This window comes from Meriones unguiculatus, chromosome 2 (assembly GCF_030254825.1).
Source record: "Meriones unguiculatus strain TT.TT164.6M chromosome 2, Bangor_MerUng_6.1, whole genome shotgun sequence".
In the NCBI taxonomy this organism is placed as follows: Eukaryota; Metazoa; Chordata; class Mammalia; order Rodentia; family Muridae; genus Meriones; species Meriones unguiculatus.
This window is the reverse complement of record NC_083350.1, coordinates 18,740,923-18,766,776: the sequence shown is the minus strand read 5'-3', so window position 1 is coordinate 18,766,776 and position 25,854 is coordinate 18,740,923. Positions and strand designations below refer to the sequence as shown.

Here is a 25,854-nt window from a genome sequence, read left to right as displayed (position 1 = left end):
CTTTATTCTTAGCTTACACACTTTTTTTCTTTTTTCTTTTTCTTTTTGTGTATGAATATATCAAAGAGCCATGGATGTTTTCCAACTCAGATGTCAGCTTCAAGTGGTAATGTGCTGCTTGGTTAAAGTGGCTTCTTGTCAAGGACCAGCTTAAACTGCCTGCTCACGATATCACCATTTCAGCCACCACACATAGTTAACAAAGATTTAAAATGTTATCATCATGTACATAAATACTTTTCGGGTAGGAAAATAGCTCCTCAAACATTATACCCCTGATATTACTAAGTATATGCTTCCTTTTTTCAATATATCTGCAGATGATGATGAACTTAATTTTTTTTTCAGAGCTTACATTGTTGGGTAACAATGATATTATGTATTTGTTTGGTATGTGAAGTTAAGCTTTATTTTTGGAATATTGTTATGAAGAAAGTCCATAAAATTATGCCTATCCTGGACCTTTGACCCAACGTGAATGGAAACAGGTTTACTTTATTATATTATAATTATTATTATTTTATTATTATTGTTGTTGTTGTTATTGTGGTAAGATACATACATTTTCTATCTTAATAATTTTAAGTATACAGTGTGATAGTGCTAACATTATGTACTTTGTTGCGCCTCTGAAACTAAAGTTTTCATGATGCAAAACTAAATATAATTCTTGAGTGGAAGGTTTTCCGTTCCCTTGACCCCAGTTTTCGAAAACAAACATTTTGCAGTTTTTCTATATAGGCTTATTAATTTCTATCTAAGTTTTGGCCATTTGTTCATGTCTAGTGTACACACAATGCCTATATGCACCTGTCACTTAACTCAGATCTCTGCAGTTTGTTTTTGGTTCAGACATTGACTTTAACATGCATCATAAGCAATTGTACCAATATGCATGCTTTGTAGAGTCTTGTCATTACGTGTTTCTGAACAGTATGTTTTATGCTGCATACAGCTTTGCTCTCAGGGGAAAGCCACCCCAGAGATTTAGAATGTTTTCCCTTGCTACCTTTGAAACGTCCATTTGGAGTTCTGAGCTGTCAGGACCCTCAGGTACAGTTTGAGACTATTTCTCACAGCATACATGGACAGATAAATGGGTCTCCCTAGTAGTTAGAAGTGGTTAAGCCTAGCAGAAGGTTAAGCATATGGAATCCTGTCTGACTACACGCTTGATGGAGAATAATGTGATCTCAGCACCATTTCAGGGTTTTCAATCACCTAAAATAGATGCTGGGTTTGATATGGTAGTCAATCTCTATCAAGCTATTCAGAAAACCTTGAATCACTCAATTCAGCAAGCCTCGGCTTATTATCATTCAATTCCACAAACCACCGCTCATGTGGCACTCATGATAGCTATTTGAGTGATGAGAGAGCTTTAGAACGGCTTTGCTCCTATTGAGAACATTTCCCTTGGATGTTTGAAGGTTGATGAACTTGGCCCAAACCATAGTGAGGCATATGAGGTACCTGTGGTCATGTTGTTGATAATTTTTGTTACAATTTTATTTTATAGGGCTTTATACTTCTTCCAGGATTCTTCACAAACTCTTTATGAACTAGGTAATATATAGAGAAAGGATTTTTATTTATAAAAGGCTTTAAAATAGAACATTGCAAATAGTTAACATTACAAGACAGTAGAGGTACCATTCCCCTGACCTCCACTTAGGTCTTTATGTAGTCTTCTAAACCATTTGGCTTTATGAGTCAGCAATGAATATAATCAAGATACAGATTCAAGCACCCATTAATCTATCATATAAGCACACAGCTGGTATTTATTGGCTGTCCAGTGGGATAGTTTTTCAATCCAGGCTGCATAAGTAATACTTGGGGAAGAGGAATTATGAAAATGCTAATTCCCAGGCATCATTCTCCTAGGCCCTTATTTATTGATCCATTGAACCTAATAATATGCTTTAAAATATATTCATTATTTTTTATAGTTGTAAAATCTGCATAAACAAAAGTGATATCAAAATTATCTTTAGTCACACAGTTCTCAGTGCAGTACAGCTTTCAGCACTATCTTCTAACAGAATTGAATAATGTTTTAAAACAAAACCTTTGGTGAGTATGAGACATAGCATTCCAACCTCATTTGGTTAAATATTGACATTCCATGAACTTTGTTTTTTTGTTAGGCATCATAGGAAATACAAGACATGTGAAAAATGTTGCCAGATTCATGCCAGAGGACTTAAAAACCAGGAATAACATAGGGAACAATGAGAGTAAGTTCAGAAGAATAAAAAGAAACGAGAGACCTAAACAGGTGTATCACTATTCTTCCATGCACACCTGTTACACTGGTACGTGGAGTAAGAAAGGTGAGGTAAGCAGAGAGGTATGTGTTGTGGTAAATTAGAATGGGTGTTGGGCTCTATCTGACTGAAAATAGAAGCTACAGAGGAATGGTTCTAGAACTAGATTGGATGAAGACATACAGGATTGCTAAGCATGAAGACCATGATAACAGGATTTTACACAGAGAATTACAAAGCTAAGTGAGAGTCTCAGACATGTTTTTCTGAAGAGTACATAGTGTGGGTCATGTTTATATCATGTTTATATCAGATATATTACCCACATGAACAAATCCAATTCTGAACAAATTCAATTCTATTTTTTTTAAGCAAGGACCAAATACAAGAGTCAAAGTTGCATCATCTATTTTTCAGTGCAGGGCCTTGTACCCAGGGACACACACGTGTACACACGCATGCACGCACACACACACACACACACACACACACACACACACACACACTATATTGAGCTCTAGGCCCATCTCTCATCTGTACATGTTTTGTCACATGGTTGCTGTGACAAGTATAGCTCACAGCATTTAGCACAGGACCACCAGCTCTCTGCTTGCTAAGTATTCTTCTGTGCGATGCAAACATTAGCACAACTTCTTCCAAAAGGGTTGAGAGTGCCCGCTCCGGTATTCTCGAGATACTGGACCTGAATTTTCATTTTAAACTTTTCACCCTCATCCAGGATAAGGAAGGATCTCCAGCCTTTCTCCCAAGTCTTTCTGTGCCTCTTCCCATGTCACCTCCAGGAACAAAGCCTTTGACAGAGCTGTAAGGAATATTTGTTTGACCTTCTGCTCATTTAGGATTCAGATCTCAGTTTCTCTGGTGTAGGAGTAGAGTCTTTTTATATATCCCAGACTGGTATGAGACTATCAGCTTAGGCTGGCCTTGAGCTTATGATCTGCACCTTAGCCTCTTAAGTGCAAAGACATAGGCATGTACCACCAATGGCCAGTTCAAATTTTTCTTTTTTTTTAATGCTATCTCATTTTCTCAGTATTTTTTTGCAGTTTATATTTGTTTGAAAAATCTATTTACACTGAAAAAGTATCTCAGAGCTGAGGAAGTCTTTATGGTTTGATTGCATTGCCTTGTAAGATCCAGGTGTTGCATAAAATATATCATCCACCATGACCAAGTAGGCTTCATCCCAGGCATGCAGGGGTGGTTCAATATATGGAAATCCGTCAATGTAATCCACCATATAAACAAACTGAAGGAGAAAAACCACATGATCATCTCCTTAGATGCCAAAAAAGCATTTGACAAATCTAACACCCATTCATGTTTAAAGTCTTAGAGAGATCAGGGATACAAGGCACATACCTAAACACAATAAAGACAATATACAGCAAGCCTATAGCTATCATTAAACTAAACAGAGAGAAATTTAAATCAATCCCACTGAAATCAGGGACAAGGCAAGGCTGCCCACTCTCTCCGTATCTCTTTAACATAGTACTTGAAGTCCTAGTTAGAGCAATAAGACAACTAAAGGAGAGCAAGTGGATACAAATCAGAAAGGAAGAGGTCAAAGTATTACTATGTGCAGATGATATGATAGTATACATGAGTGACCCCAAAAATTCAACCATAAAACTCCTTCAGCTGATAAACACCTTCAAAAAAGTCAGTAGCCCTCTTGTATATGAAAGACAAAAGGGTTGAGAAAGAAATTAGTGAAACATCACCCTTCACAATAGCCACTAATAACAAAGTACCTTGGTGTGACTCTAACCAAGCAAGTGAAAGACCTGTTTGTAAAGAACTTCAAATCTCTGAAGAAAGAAATTGAACAAGATATCAGAAGTTGGAAAGATCTCCCATGCTCATGGATTAACATAGTGAAAATGGCCATCCTGTCAAAAGCAATCTATGGATTCAATGCAATTCCCATCAAAATATGAACACAATTCTTTATAGAGCTTGCAAGAACAATTCTCAATTTCATATGGAAAAACAAAACAACAACAACAAAAAAACCAGAATTGCCAAAATGATCCTGTATAACAACAGATCATCTGGAGGTATCTCCATCCCTGATCTCAAGCTGTATTACAGAGCAATAGTAATGAAAACTTCATGGTACTGGCATAGAAACAGAATGGTGAATCAATGGAATTGAATAGCAGATCCAGAAATAAACCTACACACCTATGTATACTTGATTTTTGACAAAGAAGCCAAAACTATACAGTGGAAAAAGACAGCATCTTCAACAAATGGAGATGGTCTAACTGGATGTCTACAAGTAGAAAAATACAAATATATCCATAATCTTCACCCTGCACAAAAGTAAAGTCCAACTGGGTCAAAGACCTCAACATATAAAACCAGATACATTAAACCTGTTTAGAAGAAAATGTGGGGAAGAGCCTAGAACTCACTGGCACAGGGGACAACTCTCTGAACAGAACACCAACAGCACAGGCTCTAAGATCAACAATCAATAAATAGGACCTTATGAAACTGAAAAGCTTCTGTACAGCAAAGAACAAAACAACAGTCTTCAGATTGTGAAGGGATCTTCACCAACCCTATATCTGACAGAGGGCTAGTATCCAGTATATATAATGAATTCAAGAAGTTAAAAAGCAGCAAACCAAGTAATCCAATTAAAAAATGGGGAACAGAACTAAACAGAGAATTCTCTGTAGAGAAATATAGAATGGCAGAGAAACACTTAAAGAAGTGCTCAATGTCCTTAGTCATCAGGGAGATACAAATCAAAATGACCCTGAGATTTCACCTTACACCCATCAGAATGGTTAAGATCAAAAACTCAAATGACAGTACCTCCTCCATTGCCAGTGGGGATGTAAACTAGTACAACCACTCTGGAAATCAATCTGGCCCTTTCTCCGACAGGAAAAGCGCTTCCTCAAGATCCAGCTATACCACTCCTAGGCATATAGCCAAAATATGCTCAAGTATACAACAAGAACATTTGATCAACCATGTTTGTAGCAGCTTTATTTGTAATAGCCAGAACCTGGAAACAACCTAGATGTCCCTCAAGGGAGGAATAGATGCAGAAATTGTGGCATATTTACACAATAGAATACTACTCTGCAATTAAAAACAAGGAAATCATGAAATTTGCAGGCGGGAACTGGAAAAGATCATCCTGAGTGAGGTATCCCAGGAGCAGAAAGACACACAGTATATACTCACTTATACATGGACATTACACATGCAATATAGAGTAAACATCTGTGCACCTAAAGAAACTAAGCAAGAAGGAGGACCCTGGGTCAGATGATAAGCCCTCATTTAGAAAGGCAAATGGGATGGACATCAGAGGGAGAACATGGTAAACAGGACAGGAGCCTCCCACAGAGGACCTCTGAAAGACTCTTCCCAGCAGGGAATCAAAGCAGATGCTGAGGCTCATAACCAAACTTTGGGCAGAGTGCAGGGAATCTTATGAAAGAAGGGGAAGATAGAAAGACCTGGAGGGGACAGGAGCTCCACAAAGAGAGCAACAGTACCAAAATGTGTGGGCACAGTGCTCTTTTCTGAGACCGATTCTCCATCTAAGGGTTAGATAAGCTAGAACCCCTGCACAGATGTAGCCCATAGCAGGTCAGTCTCCAAGTGGGTATCCTAGTTAAGGGAACAGAGACTGTCTCTGACATGAGCCCAGTGGCTGGCTCTTTGATCTCTCCTAATGGGGGGAGCAGTCTTACTAGGCCACAGAGGAAGACAATGCAGCCAGTCCTGAAGATACCTGATAAGCTAGGGTCAGATGGAAGGAAAGGAGGACCTCCCCTATCAGTGGACTTGGAGAGGAGCATGGGAGGAGATGAGGAAGGGAGGATGGGTGGGACTGGAAGGGAATGAGAGAGGGAGCTACAGTTGGGATGCAAAGTGAATAAACTGTAATTAATGTAAAAAATAAAAATTAAAATTAAAATAAGATTCAGGTTTTGAAGAGATGGTAATTAAGGTGGAGTCCTTACAAGGTGATTGGTCTCTGCGGGCTTCTCCCTTTTGAAATACTCTGGCTCTTTCAACAGAGGCTTCATATGCAGGGTACTTGAAGTTTTGGTTTCTTTGTAAAACTCAGTTATGTGACATAAATATGCTTTTTGTTTTAGTCCCAAATGTGTGATTTTAGTTTGAGCTTTAGTTTGTCCACAGCTGTTAATTATCTCATGGTGGGACGTGGCTTTTGCCAGTTGGTAATGGCCCTCCTTGTGTGGCACAGGGAGGGGTGTGGTCTAGGGTTCTGAGCCAAGAATGAAGAGGTTTAGCATGTGGTGGTGGCCTGTGGTGTGTGGTGTGTGGCCTGTGGTGGTGTGTAGCAGTCTGGAGAGACCAGACAGATAGACAGACAGAGAAAAACGCTTTGGGGTGCATGGGCTTGGAGAAGACTGCTGGCTGCATTTGCTGTGGACAGAGATTGGTATAGCACCCCGAAGACTTATCAACCCTAAACAGTGGGGGAAGTGAAGTGGTCTGTGCTCCCTTTCCCCATTAACTGGCTCTCTCCTTTGTAGGGTTAGGGAGTTGGTGGAAAGGAGATAAGAGGCCCAAAACCCACAAATAATATAGATTTTTTAAAAAAAAAAACAAAAAACAAGTGCTACAATGTACCTAGAGGGCCCCACCTTGGAAATGGAGAGTGTGATTGCCACCAGGTAATTGAACCCATCAAAGCTGTTTGTTAGAACTATGAGAAGCATATTTCTGTTTTTTATAATTTACTTAGCCTCGGGTAGTATATTATAGCAATACAATGATTCCAAGTAGTCATGGCAACTGAATGCAATGTGGTATCCATGATAAGTAAAAAAAATGCCAGTGAAATCTTAATGAGGTATGTGGGCTAATTAGCCATAATGTGCCAATGTTAATTAGTTTGGACAAATGTGCCATGGCTATGTAAGATGTTAATGTTAGGGAAGACTGGATAAATAGGACAAAGAAACTATGTATTGACTTTGTAAATTGAAAACTGTTGCAAAATAAATTACTTAATAAATCATTTTGCTACAATTTTGATTGGCTTCCAGGAAGGGAATTAAATTAGATGCTTCAGTTTAGTTTGTTGTTGTAACTCAGAATTTAAAGTTTAGTTATTAACTCCATTGCAAGATGAAAATGTAGACCTCTTCAGGTTCCTGTTCATGCCTTGGTGTCCTGCCTGTGCTTTCACTGAGTTGGTGAAACAGTTTCTTCTCATAGCTGCAGCCTGGAATGAGCACAGGCCCTTCAGGTCTGTAACACATGCACTGGTTGAGGGCTACTTTTAAAAACTAGTCTCTCTTTAAAAGTGCATAGGTGGCAAGGAGGACACAAAGCGTTTCTTTTAAATATCACCACACACAAAATTCAGAAACTCTAGTCTAAGCTTGTAGACCAGTTATCTCAGGCAAAATTACACCCCAGAAACTAGTTTGTACTGTACTGTCACTCCAAGTTATACTACTGCGTTGGGTGGAGTTTCATCTCTCCATCATCAGCAGGCTGGTTAGTGGACACCTTTTCATTTGTGTTCAAGTGGAACTGATTTCCTAGGAATTCTAGCCCTACCTAGCTATAACAAAGCTCTCTTAGACATATAGTATCCTATTCCAAACATGGTTTGAGGGCTTGTAGACGTCTTGCAAAATGAAATTTGCAGTAGTGGCTGCCACAATAGCTTGATATTTAGAGACCTTTCTTTCCAGTATCAGATTAACTACTTCTCACTCCCCATTTCCTTTCTGTGTCCCTTGCTCTGTACTGATTTGGATATGATTATGTTTTATTGAATATTATATTCTTTATGTATTAAATTAATATATATTAAATTTGATATCATTTTAGTGAATATGAAGTAATATCTTTCTGTGCTTTTATTTTTAAATATTAAAGATATCTTGCAATGGGTCTCATTATGACATTTTTATACGTTATTATTACTTTGTTCTTTTTGTATTCCCTTTCCTCATTGTCCTTCCCTTTTGTCTTTTTTTTTTTTTTGCTGGTCCCCTGGTTTCCTTCTGTAGTTTCTCCATTCTAATTTTGAGTCTTTTTTCCTACAGCCTCTTCAAGATCTATTCCCCCATCCTTTTGGTCCCAGCCCTCCTCTATTGACAGACACATGCACACCCATACACAATCTAAAGTCTGTATATGAGATAAAAACAGATTTTTTTTTGTGGCCACTTAAAATTGTATTATGTATATGTACCTGATTTTCATTATTCATTCCTTTATTGGTGGATAACAGGCTGGTTTTGTTTGTTTTTTTTAAAGCTATTGTAAATAGTTAAACAACAAGCCTGGGTGGATCTGCGTGAAGTGTTGACTTAGAATTTTTCTAGTATGTACACCAGGGTTGCATAGGTGATATAGCTGTATATATCTAAATCTATCTATATGTTCATAATCGCATGACACTGTTCTCTCTCTATATGACACAGCTCTCTCTATGTATATATGTATATATATATATGTACACACATACACACACAAACTGCGTATATATTTATTTATACATGTAGTTTATTCAAAACCTCCACAGTGACAGTTTCCATCACTACCAGCAGCTCCTTCCCTATATCCTCACCTGTATTTGTCACCGCGGGCTTTCTTGGTGACAGGCATCGACTGGGGTGAGATGGATAACAAAGTTAATTTGAATTCGAACTTCCCTGATGGCTAAGAATTTTGAGCACATTTAAAAGTATGAATTAGCCATTTGTATTTTTTCCTTTAGGGAACTATCTATTCAATTTGTTAGCCACTTACTGATTGCATGGTTTTAATTTTTGGCTTTTAGTTTTTCAGCGCTTTATATATTAGATATTAGTCCCTTGAATGATGTACAGTTTGTGAATATTGACCTGTGCATTGTGTACTCTGTGTGCAAAATTCTCTCTATTTTATCTAATCCTGTTTTTCAATTTTTAAAGGATTATGTCCTGTGATACTAAGTTCCTTTTCAGGAAGATTTTGCCTATACCTACAATTTGAAGTGTTTTGTCAATGTTTCCCTCTATCAGTTTCAAAGTTGCAGGTCTCACATGAATTTTTGAATTGATTTTCAAGAATAGAGTGAGAGATATGGATCTCATTTCTTTTTTTTTTTTTTTTTACGTGTCGAGATCCAGTTTTTCCAACACTTTTTTTTTTCAATATTTTGACAGCTATGTCATAAACATGTGCCTATAGCTGTGAGGGTTTACTGGTTGATTCTCTGCTCTATTTTGTTAGTCTCCATTTCTTTTGTGTGTGTGTGTGTGTGTGTGTGTGTGTGTGTGTGTGTGCGTGCGCACATGCTCGTGTGAGCCAGAACCCATGCTCTTTATGTTATTGTGGCTCTGTCATAACAGTTCCAGATCAGGTACTGTGACGGCTCTACCATCACTGTGTCTGCTCACAATTGCTTTGGCCTTTAGGGTCTTGTGGTTCTGTATGAATTTTAGGATTATTCTTAGTTCTGTGAAGAATATCATAGGAATTTTGATGGAGAGTGCATTAAACCTGCAGATCACTTTTAGCGATAGAACCATATTTACAAGATGAATCCTGCCACTTCATGAGCACAGAAAAATGTTTCCTCATGTATAATCTTTCACTCTTTTTATTTGTGTATGTTTACCTCTGAGTAACGTGTGTGGGTGTGTCCACAAATGCTCATGTGTTAATGGGGTTAATGGGGTGCTGCTCAGTCACCAAGTATTTGTAACATTTATATTTCTCCTCTTGACTTTGATATTAAGTTTTATTCCACTATGATCAAACAAGATATCAGAAACTGTTTTGATTCTTTTGGACTTGTGAGATCTGCTTTGTGACCTACAATGTGGCTTATTCTAGATAAGGGTCCATGGACTGCTGAGGAGAACATGTGTTCTGTTTCTGTCGAATGCAATTTTCTCTCACTATCTCTTTGGGTCATTTGATCTCTGCTGTAGGTTGTGTCTGATGTTCCTTTGGTGATTTCTGGTCACCTATATAAAATGATAATGAAGGATTGACAGAACCTGTTACTATGTTAGTATCTGCCTGATCTTTTGTGCTCAGAAGTGCTATTTATGAATATAGGAGCATCAATACTCAGTGCAGGTATATTTAGCATTCTTACATCTTCTTGATGGGTTAGTTCTTTATTAGTATGTAGTGGCCTTCTGTATCTCTTCTAATTATGTCTGGATTCTATAGCCAAACTCGTGTTAACAGTATGTTTTGGAGTATAATTAAATGCTATGCTATTTATTTTATTGCTCATTTTCTTGCCTCTAACTGCTATCTGGTCTTTAGGTTCCCTCAGGAACAACTCTGTGTTCCTTTAATATGACTCTATATTTTAGGGACTATTTTAGTTCTTTGCTTTCCAACATTGTGAATCTTCCCAGCTTATTTTTGTGCTTTTTCTTTCTCAGTCCTAGACATCATCACCTCCCAGGAACTTCATCTTTTAGCCAGAGAATGGTATTTGAAACTTTGGTCGAGTTAGTCACAGCTACTGGGTGTCACCTGCTTCTAGGCCCTTTCATTATTAGCCTTTTCTTTCTGTACCGATTCCCCAGTGGGAGACTCCAAGAGAATGGCTGCCGAATTGAGAACCGCCTGAAGTGTGAACTGTGCTGAGCTAGGGGTCAGCAGCAAGCCCCTGTGGTCAGATAGTTCCCTCTGCTGCTGAGCTGGGATGAAGGGGCTGGAGGAGGGGATGAGGAAGCTCAGCTTTCCTAGTCTTTTGAGCCTTTCCCCCTGCGCTCCTCCCCAGTGTGCTGGCCTTGTCAGGTGGTGGCAGAGAAGGGGCAGGGAAAGCAGGAGTGATGATGCCTGTTGTGGATTCTGCAGCAGAGTGTTGCGTAGGAGGTTCCACAGGTCCATTGAACAAGCACAAGTTCATGCAAGAGCTAGCTTCCCATACCTAATGCATTGAGACAACACCCAGGGAGATAAACCATCGCTGCCACACTGTGGGAGCAAAACAGGAAGGACTCCTACATGTCTCCATCTCCTTCCTATTCTCTTTCAATCCATGTAGCAGGACATACAGAAGAGAGGGGAGAAAGGGGCTTGGGGTACACCAAGGGCCCCAGCCTTGACTGTTTGAATTTCAAGTCCAGGGTATAGATAAAAAAATTTTGTTTGAAAGTAACTTTACAAAATATATATTTTTTTGAGATAGTCTTGCCTTGCTAGCCTAGGCTGGCCTGGAACTTGGGTAGCTAAAGCTAGCTTCAAACTCATGGTTCTCCAGCTTTAGCATCCAAAATGCTGGCATTAGGAATTGTGGTACTTACATAGCTAAACTTAACAAATTTACGGTGAACACGGGTGTGACCTTGAGAAGTAGCATAAGGAAGTGAAGAGGTCAAAATGAGACTTTGGTGAGATCCTTCAACACCCTATGGGTAAGTCAGTATCCAATTAGTATAGTAAGAACAATTATTAGCAGAGAATAAAGTAAGCCTTCTTTCCCTGCAACGTACACACACATAAAAGCCAATAAGCAGAAACATCCCAAAATCTCATTACTTAAATAGAGCATGTAGTGCAGAGCCTGGTTCATGTTCATGCAACAGATGCTACCCTTTATTATGATTAATGGTATTAATTTGTTGAGTCTGAGTCTTAATATCATTCTTTTATGATTAGCAAATCCAGAATTCTTTCCAGCTTGTCTATATATTATACACTGTATGGTAATAAAAACAACACAGGAGGCTTTTTCCTCTGAAGCAGGGACTTGCTTAGGATGGTGTACGCGTGAGAAGGAGCAAAACACAGATCTAGATGCTGTGTTCACTGGAGGGTACTGCCTTCAGGATAGGATCTGGGGCAACATCCCTGGGGAGAGATGCATTCATAGTCTTAGTGACAAGCACAGAGCCTCACATTATACCATGTCTGGAATCCAGTGGAGCTTGAAGCCAGCTTTCCATTTTCAGTAGAACGTGCTAATGTAAGCCAAAAGAAAATATGATACCATGGAGAGACACTACAAAAGGTCAATACATGCGTTTGCCTAATGTGTTGTAAAAAGCTGCTATTCAGTTAATAAGCTGTGGGTCCTCTGTGAATCAGGGAATGAATATTATCATCTGACAGTTTAGCAGAACCGAAACAAAGAGGCTGTCAGGATCTGCTCACCTTGGTCCAGGGGACCTGCAGGGCTGTGTCCTCCCAGCCTTGTTATGTTTGGTTGCATTTCCTAAGCGTCTTAGAATGTTAATTGTTTCTGGGAATCTTGACAAGAAAGGAAAATAATCAAGACAAAGCGATTTTCAGGAAAACCAGACTAGAACATAAATCCAAATTGCCTGAGACAATTCTGGATTGACTTCTAGGCACTGGAAACAGACTTGGTGTTCCATCCAAACCTGAGTCCACATTCTGGGCCTCCCAGAGGAACATTCCACAGAAGCGGACCTTCCCTCACTGTTCTGTTTCAATCAGCCTGGAAAGTCTAGTTTTCCCTGGGCCATAGTCTTGTACTGTGATAGAAACTTTGGAGCACTATGGGGGGGGGGCGGTGAGGAGAAGGAGGAAATGCCTAGAGAAGTTGAAACAAACAAGACATGGACTTCCGTTATATTATTAAAAAAGAAAAGAAAACAAGTCTAGAAATTGAGGAACAGGAAGTACCTGGTCAGACAAGCAAGTAAAGCCAGGTACTTTGGGTTTGGAGTGATGAGGACACTATAGATCCTGAGCATTTGGTCTATCTGTTGGGAATAGAGAGGCACTGCGCCTCTCTCTTCCGGAACCTCTTCCATATATGTCTATGCCCCTTTGCCACTTTCAGTCACTAACATCTCAGCTGAAGTTACTCTTTCCATCTATGAAATAAGTTTCTTGGGGGCTCACAGGATCTTGGGCTCTAACTGTGAACTGAGAAACCTTATTCTCTCATTCATGCAGGTTGAATTTTTTTATTGTAGGTTTTATTTATTTTTTTTTACATTTGCTTGTGTATGTGGGCGGTATGTGCACACGAGTGCAGGTGTCTGTTGGAGATGTTGGATTCCCTGGGACTGGAGTTGCAGGCAGCTGTGACCCACCCACATGGGTTCTAGGAAGTAAACTCAGGTCCACTGCAGACTCCCATGTTCATACAAGGAGTGCCCTTACACAACAGGCAATCTTCTTATCCAAGATGAAGCCTCCAAGCTTCCATCACAAGGCATCTTTATGGCTATTATTCTTCATTTGTAATTTTTAAAGAAATGCCTCCCGAGGCTGATTTTGAACTTGCAATGTCCCGTCCTTTACCTTCCCAATTGCTGGATCTGTAGGCATGTGGGACTATGCCCAGCTATACCACAAAGTGTATTCCTTAAGCTGAGTTGACTTGTGATTTGGATTCAGAGATCATGCTGGCCTCTCTTTTTACTGTTATATGTTTTCCAATGATTATTAATCTCATCACCATGTGCCAAGAGAGGTGATGGGACTAATACAATAAATAAATAATAAAATAGAGAGAGGAAGAGATGAAAACACACAGGAGGCCCGATGACAAGGATAGATAGTCTTGTTTATTGTCGCCATTCTGAAATGTGTAGTGCACTTGCAACAGTCAGGGGCACGGTAGAACGTGTGAGGACGTGCCTCACAGACTGCTGTATTTTAACACCTGATCCTTGACTGGTGCTGCTCTTTGAAGAGGTTTATGAGGTGAGGCATCATTTTATGCCACTGGAGAAGGGCTTTGAGAGGTTAAGACTCATGCCGTTTCCAGCTTGCTCTCTTGCTCTGGGCCTGCCATTGAAGAGGTCAGCCCCCCAGCTTGCTGCTCCAGCCACCACGCCTGTCTGCTGCCGTGCCTCTCAGGCATGATGGCCCCTTATCCCTCAGGAACCATAAGACCAAAATAAATGATTCCTTCTGTAAGTGGCATCTGGTTGTTGTATTTTTATCACAGCAGTAGAAAAACAGCTAATGCAAGTATCTTGCAGAGGACACTTCCTGCACGCTCAGGGATGCGGGTTAGATCTGGACCCAGCACATGGCCTTGTGAAAAATAGTGTGAGAAAGATAAGAAAAGGCGAGCAACACACAATGCCCCTCCACTGGCAACAAGAAAACAGCACGTGGTGCTTCATTTGACTAAGCATTTTGAGGAAAGCACACCCTTATGCTGCATTCAGTTTTTTCTCTTCCCTTCCCCTTTTCCTTTTGAAACTGAGAACCTATGTGACAACTGGCATTCTTTCCTCTGGAGTTGACCGTGGGCTAGCTGCAGCTGGGCTTTGCTGAGGAACATCAGTCTCTTTGTTACCTGCCTGTTGTCCCTGAAAGGCAAATCACTAAATTTGTAGCTATTTCACCCGAATTGAAACATTTCTTCCTGGAGAGAGGCTCACTAAGATCTTTAAGGATGGGGCTGGGATTTGCCAAGTTGGTAAAGCATTTACTGTGCAAACATGAAGAGCTAAGTTCAGGCTCATTGGTGAACTTCTGGTTCAGTAAGAGAACCTATCTCAAAAAAATGAGAGAGAGAGAGAGAGAGAGAGAGAGAGAGAGAGAGAGAGAGAGAGAGAGAGAGAGAGAGAGAAAGAAGACTGCTATAGAACCCTAATCTCTATACACATATGTATATGTCTATGTACTTTCTCCATTCATATGCACACACACAAACATACCCATGCATACACCTTTCTTCACATACACACATGAAGAGACACAGGAAGTGCATGAAGGTTAACAAGGCTGAGAAATAAACAGAACTCACAACTCATAAGAAGCTCCTGAAACCTACAGGTCACACTACCTTTTCCCAAGCTCATGTCATTAGCAATAACTGCTGGGAAAAGGAGACTCTCTGCCTAGTCTAGCCACATGAGAGTCACGAAGGGAGCTCCAGGGATGCAGCATTTGTGGATCATCATCTATGCTTGGGTGGCCTTTTCAATAATGTGGCTGCTTTTGAGTCACCCAATTTCCTGAAAGTAATTGCTCAACTATGGTCTTGTAAAGAACCCAAATAACTCACTGGCTCATTAAGATACCCTTGAGTAGAATCATTTCTTCGGTCTGCGATCAGTGCTCTAACTTGGGTAAACAGATATTTGTTTATATTTTCCCAGGAAAGTCAGATAATACTCTATCATCTATGTATGTATCTATACATCTGTCATCCTTCTATAATCTATTATCTGTGTATTATCTACAGTCTATCATCTATCTACTATCTATCATCTATCAATAATCTATCATCTATCAACAATCTATCTACTGTCTATCATCTATCAACAATCTATCTATCTATCTATCTATCTATCCACTATCTATCTATTTACTCCACCCATCTCACCAGCATTCTAGTCCCTCATATCCTTCTACCAACCCATCACCAATCCTGCCAGCTATTTATTAATAAATCCGATGTCTATGCTCATGCATGTATTAGAGGGAAATAACTTCTGGTTATACCAAAGGAATGTAATGAATAAATCACTCCAAACAAATGAAACAATTATTTTAGCAAAATTAACACACAAACCAGAAGTTGTAGCACATCAAGGAGAAATTTCAGGTAATTTTTATGTTAGTTTTGATGAAAAAGTACTAGAATTGGTTTCCTTTTGGTGCTAATAAAATACTATAGTAACTGCATTAATGCAATATACAAAAGACATGACTTTCAAATTTTGTTCCTAGAGGCCTAGAGGTCTGGCTGAATTGTCTTTATAGGAGCTGTGGGAGTCAGAAGGGCTGGTGTGGACTAGATTGTGAGTTCGGAAGGGTTTTCAGGTTCTTCTAGGATTAAAACTGCTTTGCCATTACATTTTATGTACTGCAGTCTTGAATAGAACTTCACAGGCTTCTGTGAAGTTTTTTAAAGTTTGAAAAATCTCTCAGTTGGAGGAATTACAAAGCTGAGATTTCCAATGTTTTTGGCCACTAGCTACACATGGCTGTTGAATCTTTGAAAAGTAGGTTGCCTGATTTGAAATGCGCTGTAATTTAAACGCCACACCGAGGTTCAAAGATGCAGCATGACAAAAGTACATAGAGGAGCTCATTAATAGTTTAATACACCAGTAACATGCTAGAATAATAACAGTTTGATATATTGGTTTAAATAAAAGTTTTAGTTTAACCTAGTTTTCTTTTGAAAAATGCAGCTTTTAGAAAATCAGTGGGTAGGTTGCATTCTACTGCTCTTGAACAATGCTCCTGTCTTGAGTCAAGATCTCTAAACTCTTGTGGCTCTGAACATGAAAACAAAGGACTCCATCCTATATACATTATCTCCTTATCCTTCCAACAGACCCATGGGGTTGTGAGCAGAGACAACTTTCTTTGAAAAGTTCAAAGTGCTATGAGTCACGAACTTTCACAGGCGAGGCAATTTAAGGAAAAACACCACTCTACCCACAGCGCATTCTTTCCGGGGCTGGAGAGATGGCTCGGTGGCCAAAAATCACCAAAAGCACCCTGCTTTTTCCCTCCTCCTTCCTATGCCTTTCTGACCGGGGAATATTGGCGACATCCCTCCATCGCGTCCTGGTGTGCCTAGACTATCCCTGAATCTTGTTAAAATTTCTTTCATAAATAGTATTTTATCAGCCTGATTTTCGGTTCAAATATATGCTCACCTCGATCCTTAAAGGACCATAAGAACTTCCCTCTCAGGACTTTGGGTATAAAAACCACAGCCTTCAGAGCTCCGACGGCTTTCAGTGGGAACGACCTGGTCAGTCTACTGCCACAGCGGCATCTATGCCTCGCAGTTGTCAAAATGTGCAGAACGTACAACGGAGAATGACTCCTGAAGGAAACTAGGGGCTTTGTGTGAGAATGATATTTCAGTGTCAGTTCATCTACTGCATTAAATAAAAAGGAGCACTCAGAGCTCTCGGTGGAGGCAGCTTCATGTGTGCAAGAGGTGGGAAGGACTGCTTGAGGGTACCGCGCTTTCTGCTCAGTTTTGCTATGAGCCCAAGTATTCTCTGAAAGTAGCCTGTTAACTAAAAGAGAACACAACCCAACGCGAATATCCAAGGTGAAAGCATCGAACGTAGAAAGCCCTGTTGGAACTGGCCTCTCTTGTTAGAATGACAGTTCTGGGTTCTCGGGTGCTGCTTTGTATGAGAAAACGGCCATCAACACTTTGCCAAGGTGTCCTGTCTCTGCACTTTAACACAAGAGGCAGAAAAATGATAAATATACTTGTTTTCTTGCCTTCAGATGAAGGCCTGATTGATAGAAACAGCCACTAAGTGACTTTAAAAGCAGGAAGACTCATTTGAGTTTTCTTCAAGACTTCCTTGGGTCAAACTGCTTTTGAAGGCTGGCTGCAAAGTAACTTGGTAATCCCTGAGTATGGTGGGGGCCTTACTCTCATTTCCTATTTAATCAGACTTCCCTGGATGACAGATCGTTGGCTTTAAATGCTTAGGGATCCAGGAATTCTATAATGAGACAGTGTGTCAAGAAATCAAGGCTTAATAAGAATTCTCTTCCTCCTGTTTCTAATACTCAGTGTTGCAGGTAGAAAACTATTCTTCCATGTCTATTATTGTTTTATTTAAATATAAAATTAGAACAGTAGGACGAAACTATTTGTTTGAAAGAAATTTAATTTTGTGCTGTACAAATAGAACAAACCCCAACCAAAGGGGTTTCCATGGCTTCTACTGCTCATAGCAGCATGACATCAAGGAGTTTGTGTCATCTTGAACCTCACTTTATTCTCATGCATTTATTCTAAGTGGATGTAGGGGCAATTGCCCTGCCCCTGTTGTTTGTTTATAGTAAAAAGCATTTGGTACATGAATGGGCTATGTGTAATTTGCTAGAAGAACTTCGGATTTTTAAAGCTCTGTCTCTCTCCTTCCCAGCATGCCTTTGGTTTAGGGCTGGTGTCTTTTTCATCAGTGTGATGCAGAAAAAAAAGCATTTTTAAAATTATTATTTACATTTTATTAACTCTGTATCCCAGTTATATCCTGTTCCCTTATTTCCTCCCAGTCCCACCCTTACTCCCTCAGCTCCTCCCTGCCCCTTTCCAAGTCCACGGATTGGGGAGGACCTCCTCCCCTTTCATCTGGCCCTGTTTTGTCAGGTATCTTCAGGACTGGCTGCAAAGTCCTCCTCTGTGGCCTAGCAGGACTGCTCCTCCCTTGAGGGGTGGGAAGGTCAAAGAGCCTGCCATTGAGTTCCTGTCAGAAATAGTCCCTGTTCCCCTTACTATGGGAAACCAATTGGTTATTGAGCTACCACGAGCTTTGTCTAAGCAAAGGTTCTAGATTATATCCATACATGGTCCTTGGTTGGAGAAACAGAAAAAAAAGCATTCTTTCCGGGGCTGGAGAGATGGCTTGGTGGTTAAGAGCACTGTCTGCTCTTCTAAAGGACCCAGGTTCAATTCCCAGCACCCATATGGCAGCTCACAACTGTTTGTAACTCCAATTCTAAGGGATTTGAAACCCTCACACCAAAACACATAAAATAAAAAAATAAATTACTGAAAAAGCATTCTTTCTGAGTCCCATCTTTCCCCCTCAAAGCTCTATACACTTGAAAATCCAATTTAAACCAACTACGGTCTATTTTCTTGCTCTTAAAATAACACAAATCTCAGTGTATAGTTATCTTAAAGAACCATATAACTTTAAATTTCAAAGATAACATACAAACATTGTATAACATTTTAAAATCACACAAGCATAGATAATATGATTTGATTTGCTTGATTTCCCCCAAATCCCTGAAGCTGGGATGCTTTTAAGGTCGCCTGTGTTCATAGTAGCCTCTCCAACTCCCCTCGGTTTCCCTTTCACGTCACTGCCTAACATAGGACTCTCGACCCTTCAGTATCTACATAATCTTCCACTGCATGGCACACACTTTAATTAAATATTTTATTAACTAAGGAAGTAATTTACTCAGTAATACTTGTTACAATTGGAGACAGATATGTGCTCACACTAAGAAACAAGAGCAGTATAGAAAGTTATTGTTTGTAAAGCAAAATCTTTATTATCTGTTGGTCATTACTGTAGCTTTAAACACTGTATTGATATCTTTATTTCATGGCCTAACTACCTAAGGCAGTATCTATTGACTGGTTGCTATGAAAAATAAACAACGAGGCCTGTAATCCAGATGCACAGACTATGGCAATCCCTTAGAAGCTCTGAATGCTATGTAGGTACCGTTCAGAAGTGAAGAGCTGCAGCACTGTGGGTAATTGTATACAGAATCATGAGCTCAACAGTATGGAGTTCCACTCGTCAAGGCCTCCTCTGAGTGCCATGTCTGTCACCCAGGGAGACCAGTACTGAGTCTTTGATATACATCATCTCCAGGGTGGTCAGCCAGTGACCTGGTAGCAGATTGACCACACTGAATTGTTTCCATCTTGGAAAAGGTAGCACACTGTCCTTATGGGAAGAGATATCTATTTGGGTTTTGAATTTGCCTTTCTTGCACTTAACACTTCTGCCCAAAGTATCACCATGGACATACAGAATGCCTTATCCACTGTCGCAGTATTCCGCACACAATTGGTTCTTACCAAGGAACTCCATCCACAGCCAAAGAAGTGCAGCAGTGGACTCACAGTCATGGGATCCACTGATCTTCTCATGTTCCCACCATCCCAAAACAGCTGACTTGGTAGCACGGTACAATTATTATTAACACAGTTAGAGGACCAATTAGGCTATACCTAATTTGAATCAGTGTTCAATATATGGTACTGTTTCTTCTGCTGCCAGGATTTATGAGTCATGAAACCAGGAGGTAGAGATGAAATGCGCACCATCACCTCTAGTGAATGACTAGGACAGACTTTGCTTCCTATCCTGCAACATCAGTCTGTGCTGGCCTGGAAGCTTTAGTTCCAAGAAGAAGTGAGTCCTTCTGCCAGGAGGTACAGTAATCATTCACTGAACTGGGAACTGAGCCTTCTTCCTGGCCACTTTGGGTTTCTGATACCCTTGAATCAGTGGTTAAGAAAGGAGTCAGTGATAGAGAGGGTGATTGATTCAGATTACTAGGGGGAAATTGGATTGCTTGTTCATAGTGAAGGTAAGAGACAGTATATCCGTAGTGCAGGAGCTCCTCTAAGGCATTTCTTGGTGGTAACCTGTCCTGTGATTAAGGTCAATGGGAAGCTGTAACAATTCAACCCAGGCAGGATGAAAAATGTCCCAGAACATTTAGGGATGAAGGTATGAGTCACCCCTGCAGATAAGAACCATGATCTGTTGAAATGCTCGTTGAGGGCAGAAGAAATAAGGAATGGGCAATAGAGGAAGGTAGCTATAAATATCAGCTAAGGTGATTTTGAGCAGCAAAAGCAGTGAGGATAGTAATTGCCAGGAGTGTTTCTGCCCTATTCTGTTAAGAATCTACTTGTTCAGAGCTACCTGTTCAGAGATGTGAGAAACAGAAAGCTCAGGGGCCAGGCTTTGCTCACAGCCCAGGCAGACAGTGCACATACCTGGGACAGTTTTACTCCAACTGCTTCTGTGATGCCTTGTCCAGCTTGGCATCTGGTACCTGACCGCTGATGCTTTGGTCCTGCTTGATGGTATCCAGCTCTGTATCTTTTTTTTATTAAATTTTTATTTTTTATATTAAGTACAGTTTATTCACTTTGTATCCCAGCTGTAGACCCCTCCCTCATTCCCTGACAATCCCATCCTCCCTCCTTCATCTTCTCCCATGCTCCTCCCCAAGTCCACTGATAGGGGTGGTTCTCCTACCTTTCCATCTGACCCTGGATTATCAGGTCTCATCAGAACTGGCTGTATTGTCTTCCTCTGTGGCCTGGCAAGGCTGCTCCCCACTCAGGGGGAGGTGATCAAAGAGCCAGCCACTGACTTCATGTCAGAGACAGCATCTGTTCCCCTTACTAGAGTAGCCACTTGGATACTGAGCTACCATGCGCTACACCTGTGCAGGGGTTCTGGGTTATCTCCATGCATGGTCCGTGGATGGAGTATCAGTCTCAGAAAAGACCCCTGTGCTCAGATTTTTTGGTTCTGTTGCTCTCCTTGTGGAGTTCCTGTCCTCTCCAGGTGTCTATCTCCCCCTTCTTTCATAAGATTCCCTGCACTCTGCCCAAAGTTTGGTTATGGATCTCAGCATCTGCTTTGATACACTGCTAGGTAGAGTCTTTCAGAGGCCCTCTGCAGTAGGCTCCTGTCCTGTTTTCTGTTTGCTCCTTCTTCCAATATCCATCCCACTTGTTTTTCTGAGTGAGGATTGATCATCTTAACCAGGATCCTCCTTCTTGCTTAGCTTCTTTAGGTGTATAGATTTTAGTATGTTTATCCTATATTATATATCTAATATCCACTTATAAGTGAGTATATACTGTGTGTGTCTTTTTGCTTCTGGGATACCTCATTCAGGATTATCTTTTCTAGATCCCACCATTTGCCTGCAAATTTTATGATTTCCTTGTTTTTAATTGCTGAGTAGTAATCCATTGTGTAAATGTACCACAATTTCTGTATCCATTCCTCCGTTGAGGGACATCTGGGTTGTTTCCAGGTTCTGGCTATTGTGGATAAAGTTGCTAGGAACATGGTTGAGCAAATGTCCTTGTTGTGTACTTCAACATCTTTTGGATATACCTAGGAGTGGTAAGGGTGGATCTTGAGGAAGCACTATTCCTAATTGAGAAAGCTCCAGATTGATTTCCAGAGTGGTTGTACAAGTTTACATTCCCACCAGCAATAGAGGAGGTTTCCCCTTTTTCCACATCCTCTCCAGCATGTATTGTTACTTGAGCCATTCTGATGGGTGTAAGTTGAAATCTCAGGGTCATTTTGATTTGCATTTCCCTGATGACTAAGGATGTTGAGCATTTCTTTAAGTGTTTCTCTGTCGTTTGATATTCGTATACAGAGAATTTTCTTTTTAGCTCTGTACCCTATTTTTTAATTGGATTTCATGATTATATCACTTTTTTTTTTAAATTCTTGAATCAAAGCTTTACTCTTTTCCTTAGCATTTCTTTGTTGGTTAGGTAATATACTAGTGTTTTGTCAATTTAACACAACCCTAGACCTAAGTGGGACAAGGGGATTTTATTTTATTTTTTTATATATATATTTTTAACTTTTATTAGTTACACTTTATTCACTTTGTATCCCCCCATAAGCCCCTCCCTCCTACCCTCCTAATCCCATTTTCCCTCCCCCTTCTTCACGAATGCCCCTCCCCAAGTCCACTGATAGGGGATGTCCCCCTCTCCTTCCTTCTAGAAGATCTTAGACTATCAAGTCTCATCAGGAGTGGCTGCATTATCATCTTCTGTGGCCTGGTAAGGCTGCTCCCTCCTCAGGGGGAGGTGATCAAAGAGCAGGCCAATCAGTTTATGTCAGAGGCAGTCCCTCTTCCCACTACTATGGAACCCACTTGGACACTGAACTGCCATAGGCTACATCTGTGCAGGGGTTCTAGGTTATCTCCATGCCTGGTACTTGGTTGGAGTCTCTGGAAAGACCCCTGTGTTCAAATTTTCTGTTTGCTCTCCTTGTGGGGTTCCTGTTCTCTCCAGATCTTACTATTTACCACTTCTTTCAAAAGATTCCATGCACTCTGCCCAACAGTTGGCCATGAAACTGAAAAGCTTCTGTAAAGCAAAGGACACCGTCATCAAAACAAAACGACTGCCTACAGATTGGGAAAGAATCTTCACCAACCCTTTATCTGACAGAGGGCTAATATCCAGTATATATAAAGAACTAAAGAAGTTGATAAGCAACAAACCAAGTAATCCAATAAAAAATTGGGGAATAGGACACCCTCCAGCCCGCCCTCCCTGGCAGAAGCACCTGTTCCCTGTGGAGCAGCTTCTGGTGCTGCAGAGCAGGCAGAACGGGCTGCACGGAAAGCAGGAGGCAGAGCGACGGAGCTGGTCTGAGGAGCTGAGTTTTGCATCCTACCAGGTGTCGAGCATCGCTAAGAGGAGAAGACAAGGATAGGCCTAGGAGCAATGGAGTCCAAAGATCAAGGAGTCCAAAATTTCAACATGGAAAATGACCATCGGGAAAAGCAGAAAAAAGAAGAAAAGCCACAAGATGCTAACAAAAGGGAGCCAGCTGTGGCCCTGACTTTCGAAGCTGGCGAATATAGTGTGCCTAGAGGCAGTCACAGATGGTTCCGAGTTAGGCCGCCCATTCTGCGCTATAGATGGGACCTGATGCATAGGTTTGGAGAGCCCCAGGAAAGGATGAGAGAGGATAATGCGGAAAGGTTTGGGGAGGACGTGAGAAGGCAGCTCATGGAGAAGTTAAGGTGAAGGCAGCTGAGCCATAGTCAGCGGGCAGTTATCACTGACCCGCCTCACCATGGCCATCATGATGAGTTTTGCCTTATGCCCTGAGTCCTGAGGTTTTCTCTTAAGTTAATAGGGGGACCCCTGCTTCCAAAACTTACATTTTGTGATGTACTGCTGTAAAATGTTTGAGGTTACTTCTTTTATGTGGATCTCTTCCTCTTATCAGCTTCTAGTTGAAACTTGTGTTTTTTACTGTAATTCTTTTTGTTAGCAGAATTTATCAGTTGCATGGAAAGATGCTTGTTAAATATTGTGAAACTAATAAAGCATATTTAAAAGGCAAAAAAAATGGGGAACAGAGCTAAACAGAGAATTCTCGATAGAGGAATATCAAATGGCAGAGAAACACTTAAAGAAATGCTCATTTTCATTAGCCTTCAGGAAAATGCAAATCAAAATGACCCTGAGATTTCACCTTACACCCATCAGAATGGCCAAGATCAAAAACTCAAGTGACAACACATGCTGGAGAGGTTGTGGAGAAAGGGGAACCCTCCTCCACTGCTGGTGGGAATGGAAACTTGTACAACCACTCTGGAAATCAATCTGGTGCTTTCTCAGACAACTAGGAATATCACTTCCTCAAGATCCAGCCATACCACTCCTAAGCATATATCCAAAAGAGACTTAAGTACACAATAAGGACATTTGCTCAACTATTTTTGTAGCAGCTTTATTTGTAATAGCCAGAAGCTGCAAACAACTCCCTCAACTGAAGAATGGATACAGAAATTGTGGTACATAATGGAGATTACTCAGCAATGAAAAACAAGGAAATCATGAAATTTGCAGGTAAATGGTGGGAACTAGAAAGGATCATGCTGAGTAAGTTGTCCCAAAAACAGAAAGACACACATGGTATATACTCACTCATATAGACATATAATATAGGATAAACCTACTAAAATCTGTACATCTAAAGAAACTATTCAAGAGGGAGGACTCTGACTAAAATGCTCAATCCCCATCCCGAAAGGCAAAGAGGATGGACATCAGAAGAAGAAAACAGGAAACAAGTTAGGAGCCTGCCACAGAGGCCCTCTGAAGGGCTCTGCCCTGCAGACTATTAAAGCAGATGCTGAGACTTAAAGTTTTTAATGAGAGGACTTTGAGTTCCCAGATGATGAACTTTGCTATACAGTTTCTTTGCTCCTGATCCTGGTATGTGTAATAGCTACTTATGGAATATTCAAACAGCACACCATTTTCTCACCCTGTCCTTTTACTATGTAGTCAATGTTGCCCCCAAAGACCTTGGTTGTCATCACTATACTTGTTTACCCAGATTTCACTCAATATACACAACAGCTACCTCCACACTTCCATTATGCCAGTGCTACAATGTTTGTGAATTCTGTCTACCTATCTTGCCATTATTATTTTTCTGTTTATCATTACCTAGAAGAGCTACTTGACTGTCTGGGTATGGAACCTCTACCTGGGAACTCCTCTGATGTTTTGGTTTATGTTACCAGCAATGATGCCACAGTTCTATTGCCTCTGTGCAATGGTGCCACTGCTAAGACTGCCAAGAAGGCACTGACCCCTTACGTGACTCCCTGAACCCAGCATACAAGAGTCGAGAGCAACAGATTGGCTCTGTAGCTACCGGAAAGATCCTTCTGTGATTTTGCTTCCAGGACTGGCTGTTTTGCCTGTTTATTGTTAAAACACAACTTTTCTAATTTTCATGTTTAGGTTCAAGCCCTCGGTTGCTTACAATACTCTTTGGCCAGTGCACTGGAGTACCAGAGTTATAGACTTCCTTTGGTAGATCTTTTGTATATTGGGATCTCTTAGTTTTGCCTAAAAGTACAGATGAAACATGAGACCCCAAAATCAAGTAATGTACCTGGTTGACCAAAAGCCTAGCAATCAGTCACACTCTTTCTCTCATTTTCCCCTGTCTCTCTTGAAAATACTTGTACAACCACTTTGGAAATCAATCTGGCGCTTTCTCAGACAATTAGGAATAGTGCTTCCTCAATATCCAGCTATACTACTCCTAGGCATATATCCAAAAAAAGGTCAAGTACACTATAAGGACATTTGCTCAATTATGTTCCTAGCAGCTTTATTCAAATAGCCAGAACCTGGAAACAACCCAGATGTCCATCAATGAAGGAATGGATACAGAAATTATGGTACATTTACACAATGAAACACTACTCAGCAATTAAAAATAAGAAAATCAAAATTTACGGGCAAATGGTGGGATCTAGAAAAGATCATCCAGAGTGAGGTATCCCAGGAGCAGAAAGACACACA

General features: G+C 40.5%; 1 pseudogene; it reads left to right on the top strand.

The window, feature by feature from the left end:
• The first annotated feature begins 23,241 nt into the window (after positions 1–23,241).
• On the top strand, positions 23,242–23,631 carry LOC110544366 (protein BEX2-like; annotated as a pseudogene).
• Positions 23,632–25,854: the final 2,223 nt, after the last annotated feature.